The sequence below is a fragment of the Zea mays genome, chromosome 4, assembly GCF_902167145.1.
Source record: "Zea mays cultivar B73 chromosome 4, Zm-B73-REFERENCE-NAM-5.0, whole genome shotgun sequence".
In the NCBI taxonomy this organism is placed as follows: Eukaryota; Viridiplantae; Streptophyta; class Magnoliopsida; order Poales; family Poaceae; genus Zea; species Zea mays.
Window position 1 is genome coordinate 136422003 of NC_050099.1, and position 5879 is coordinate 136427881.

Genomic DNA, 5879 nt, shown 5'->3' on the forward strand with positions numbered 1-5879 from the left:
AATGTAAGTGTGGAAATAAGGGGATAGAGTTTCCCGGTAACCTCATAGTGATGGGTACTCAGGGAATAGATGTTATCCTAGGGATAAATTGGCCAGATAAGTACCAAGCAGTTATCAGCTATGATAAGAGGACAGTGAAGTTAGTGTCCCCACTGGGAGAAGAAGTGGTGACTGAGCTAGTCTCACCTGAGCCAAAGAAAGGAGGTCGTCACCAGATGGATATTAATAGCACAGAGATCGATCCACTCGAGGCTATCAAGGTTGTGTCAGAATTTCCGGATGTGTTCCCTAAAGATCTACCAGGTATGCCACCTGAGCGGAAAGTTGAGTTTGCCATAGAGCTTATTCCTGACACTGCCCCCATTTCTAAAAGAGCCTACAGGGTATCTAGACCAAAGTTGGTGGAGATCAAGAAGCAAATAGATGAGCTGTTAGAGAAAGGTTACATCACACCAAGTACCTCACCTTGGGCCACCCCTGTCCTGTTCGTGGAGAAGAAAGATGGCACTAGGAGGATGTGCATTGATTACCGAGCTCTAAATGACGTCACAATCAAGAACAAGTACACCTTGCCCAGAATAGAAGATCTGCTCGACTAGCTGAGAGGAGCCAACGTGTTCTCGAAGATAGATATGAGGTCAGGTTATCATCACCTCAGGATCCGACCTTCAGACACCCCGAAGACGGCATTTATTAGCATATATGGGTTGTATGAGTACACAATTATGTCTTTTGGCCTAACGAATGCACCAGCCTTCTTCATGAATTTGATGAACAGTGTGTTCATGGATTATGTCGACAAGTTTGTGGTGGTATTCATTTATGACATTCTCATATATTCTCAAAGTGAGGAGGAGCATGTGGATCATCTGAAGATGGTATTGCAGAGATTGCGGGAGTACCTGCTGTATGCAAAGTTGAGCTAGTGCGAGTTCTGGATTGATGAAGTCCTATTCTTGGGTCACATTATAAACAAATATGGATTGGTTGTGGATCCAAAGAAAGTGGCAGACATTCTGAACTAGAAAGCGCCAACAGATGTAAGAGGAATCAAGAGCTTCATTGGAATGGCCGGATATTATCAGCGAATCATTGAAGGGTTTTCGAAGATTGCGAGACCGATGATAGCTTTGCTAGCAAACAAATTTGAGTTCAAGTGGACCCAAAAGTGCCAAGAGGCCTTTGAAGCATTGAAAGAGAAGTTGATTACATCGTCTGTCTTAGTCTTGCCTGATGTGTACAAGCCCTTCTCGGTGTATTACGACGCTTGCTACACTGGCTTGGGATGTGTATTGATGCAAGAGGGAAGAGTTGTGGCTTACTCATCCCGACAGCTAAAGGTTCATGAGAAGAATTATCCAATCCATTACCTGGAGTTAGGAGCAGTGGTTCATGCACTGAAGACATGGATGCATTATCTGTACGGGCAGAAGTGTGATGTTTATACAGACCACAAGAGTCTGAAGTACATATTCACCCAGTTAGAGCTGAATATGAGACAACGAAGATGGTTAGAGCTGATTAAAGACTATGAATTGGAAATACACTACCATCCAGACAAAGCGAATGTGGTTGCAGATGCTTTGAGGTGAAAGAGTCAAGTCAACATGATGGTCGCTCGCCCGATGCCTTATGAGTTGGCCAAAGAATTTGACAGATTGAGCCTTGGATTTTTGAATAACATGCGAGGAGTAACATTTGAATTAGAACCCACCTTAGAGCGGGAAATCAACGAAGCCTGGAAGAATGATGAGAAGATCAATGAAATCCGGTAACTGATTCTAGAAGGAAGAGGCAAAGATTTTTAGGAAGATGCGGAAGGTGTGGTATGGTTCAAGGATCGCCTGTGTGTTCGCAATGTTTAGTCCATTCGGGAGTTGATCCTCAAGGAAGCTCATGAGACAGCTTATTCCATACATCCTGGAAGTGAGAAGATGTATCAGGATCTGAAGAAGAAATTCTGGTGGTATAGAATGAAAAGAGAGATCGTTGAGCATGTGACTATATGTGATAGTTGTCAGAGAATCAAAGCAGAGCATTAGAGGCCCACAGGTTTGTTGCAGCAGTTGCAGATTCTTCAATGGAAATGGAATGAGATCTGGATGGACTTCATAGTCGAGTTGCCTCGCACTCGAGCCGGCTATGATTCCATTTGGGTAGTGGAGGACCGTTTGACTAAGTTAGCCCACTTCATACATGTCAATACTAGCTACAACAGTGCAGTATTGGGGAGTTGTACATGTCTTGGATCATTTGTCTTCATGGTGTGTCGAAGAAGATAGTGTTAGACGGAGGAACACAATTCACCTCTCACTTCTGGCGGCAGTTGCATGAAGCTTTGGGTACATATTTGAACTTTAGTTCAGCTTATCACCCACAGACAGATGGTCAGACTGATAGAACTAATCGAGTCCTAGAAGATATGTTGAGAGCCTGTGCGTTGCAAGATAAATCTGGATAGGATAAGAGGTTATCTTATGCAGAATTCTCCTATAACAATAGTTACGAGGCCAGTTTGAAGATGTCACTGTTTCAGGCGCTTTATGGGAGGAGTTGTAGAACTCCATTGCATTAGGATCAGCCTGGAGAAAAGCAGGTGTTTGGGCCCGACATTTTTCTTGAAACCGAAGAGAACATCAAGATGGTTTGGGAGAATCTGAAGATAGTGCAATCAAGGCAGTGATGTTATGTAGACACAAGAAGGAGAGAGCTGAGTTTTGAAGTGGGAGATTTTGTCTACCTGAAGTTGTCGCCTATCAGAGGAGTTAGAATGTTCAAAGTTAAAGGCAAGCTAGCACCCCGATATGTTGGTCCATATCAGATTCTCATGAAGCGTGGAGAAGTGGCCTATTAGCTCAGTTTGCCAGAAGATTTGTTAGTGGTGCATGATGTCTTTCATGTGTCTCAGTTGAAGAAATGTCTGCGTGTGCTAGAGGAGCAGTTGCCAGTGAAAGGTCTAGAAGTCCAAGAAGACTTGACCTACATAGAGAAGCCAACGCAGATTCTTGAGACTACAGATAGGGTCACCCGAAGGAACACTATCAGAATGTGCAAAGTCAGATGGGGTCACCACTCTGAGGAAGAAGCAACTTGGGAGCGTGAAGATGATCTGATGGCCAAGTATCCCAAACTCTTTGCTGGCTAACCTTGAATCTCGAGGGCGAGATTCTTTTAAGGGGGATAGGTTTGTAACACCCTGAATTTAGGGGTATAAATTTTTGTCTCCAATACTCACCAAATTTAGGTGTTACTCTCTTTTCTCTTCCCATTTTTCTTGTTCCCATTTTCAAAGCAGTATAAAGACTGGTGTCCGTATCGCGTGTAAACAAAAACCTAAGTTGACATGGGTGTTGCATCATGCCGAGGCATATTTCTTTTCTCTGATGTTGTGCCTAATCGCGCGTTCGTATCGTTTTGGTTTTCGGTTCACGATTTAAATTCGATTAGAGGTTAGTGCGAGCAGTGGGTTTCCGGCCAGGTCTGCAGCCCAGCCTAGCCCGTGGCCTGACCCGGCCGGGGCCCTGGTGCCCCTCTCTCCCCCTTGCGTGCCCCCTTTCTCTCATTTTCTTTTCCCGCGCAGCAACTTCCCTCTCCCTCTCTTCCACCTGTCTTCCATCTCCCCTTTGCCCTAGGTGGCATTCTGGTGAGCGGTTGCCGCCAATCGTCGAGCCCCAAGGTGAGCTCCCCCTATCTTCCCCTCTCCTCTCCCTCTCCCTCCCTCCCCCGGCGCGGCCCTTGGCTAGCTCTCCCCGGCGCACGCGCGGCCCCTAGCCCACCCATCGCGCCCACTCCCTCCCCCGGCGTGCCCCTCTAGCCGGCAGCGGCCTTTTGCGCCCCGCCTCCCCTGGTGTGGCCCTGCTCCTACCCGGCACGACACCCTCGCCTAGCCCCGGCGCGACCCCTCGCCCGACCCCCCCCCCTACACGCCCCCTCGCCTGGCCCCCTGCCTCAGGCGGCACGCCGTGTCTAAATTCACTTTTAAATTTAGTTTAATTCATGCGTTGCATCATGGCTTCGTCGCGCGACGATTCGTTTTAAATTTTAGTTTAATTCGCGTGTGCTGTCGCGCGCTTCGTCGCGCGACGATCCTATTTAATTTCAGGTTGAGTCGCGCGCTTCGTTGTGTTGCGCGTTTTGTCGTGTGGCAATTCTTTTAAATCTACCTAGAGTCGTTTATAATAATTAAGTGTGTAGCGTAACTTTGGTTTATGCATAGCACGATTATTAAATTAATGTGGTTATGTTCAGACAAGTATTTTAATTCATAGCTTCTTAACGTAATCACCTTTCGACCGTAGCCTCGACCGTTGTATTTTCTTTCTCACATAGTCGTAGATGCGAGCCCTGCACCAAGTGTCTGCTTATTTGTTGCATTCTATTGTGTGGTGTATTGTTTCTTTTTATATTAAGTTTTTGGAATGTATGTTTGAACTCGTATAGATAACGGTCCGTTGGCGGAGTCCGAAGGAGTTGCAGGTGAAGACCCTGAGCAGCAGCTGGTTGGTGAAGGTAGGTGTCCCTTGATCCATCTATGTCCTATACATTTTATAATTCACCGTCCCTCATTTACATAATTTATCCATAAGGATTGACTAGCTTTGTTTATCATGTCCTTGTTTACCTATGTGGGTTGATCATTTTGGTTTAGCTCTATGCTAGTGCTTCACCCTAATCAAAGAACATGATGAGATTATCTATGATACGCTATTTTCCCCTTTTGATTATGATGACGATATTGTGACATTTAAGGGGACTCGAGCGGTTTCTCGAGTGCCTCTCCATAAGGACTGGTTCGTTGGATGACCACCCGGGAAAACAGTACAACCATGAGGGTGGTATGGGACGCCCTTAGTCGAATAATTTGAGGAACTGAGGTGTAGTTTGCTTCGCCGTCGTGCCGTCAATGGGGCTTGGTGTATGCGGCTTGCTCTGCCAAGTGTGGTTTGCCCCTTGGGGAGGAGTGCGGTACATTTAGTAAACCTAATGGGTGACTAAATCCTTAGGGAATCTTTGTAAAGGCTATGTAGTAAAACCTTGCCTATTCACCTTGGTAGTGTTTAAGGGTTTGATCGGCCTGAGGCAAAAGGGAATCATGGCTCGTGGGTAAAGTGTGCAACCTCTGCAGAGTGTTATGAAACTGATATATCAGTCGTGCTCGCGGTTATGAGCGGCCTTGGGAGCTCCACTAATTAGAGACACATTGATCAGAGATACTTTGTTCGCAGATGATGATGAGGAAAATGCTGGTTTTTATTGTGATTATGATTATGGTTTCTGGTATTTTTTCTATTTGGAAAGGGTACTTTTGGTTTAATAACTTTGGTTAATGTTAAAACCTGGCTCTCTACTAGTAATAATTACATGACCAACTAAAAGCAACTGATTGATCTTAACCCCACATAAAGCTAGTCCACTACAGCCAAACAGGACAATTGCTGAGTATGTTGATGTGTACTCACCCTTGCTTTACACACCAAACCCCCCCAGGTTGTCCACACCGTAACCACTGCTAAGGAGAAGATGAAGTTGTGGTGGAGGATTTCCAGGAGTTCCAAGAGTATGAGGAGTTCTAGGCGTGGGTTAGCGGCAAACCCCTAGTCGGCTGCCTGTGAAGGCCATGTTTAGCCACGTTTCGTTTTCGCACTTTGATCTATATTAATGACTATGTGGATGTCTCGAACATCATGATGTAATCAACTATTACCCTCTTTTATGTTATTATTTGAGCACTATGTGATGATGTCCAGTTATGTAACTTATGTGTACGTGAATTGCTGATCCTGGCACGTACATGGTTCACATTCTATTTGCCTTCTAAAACCAGGTGTGACACCCCACGACATGTCCTGCTCTCGCCAAACATCGTCATGCCCGCCCAC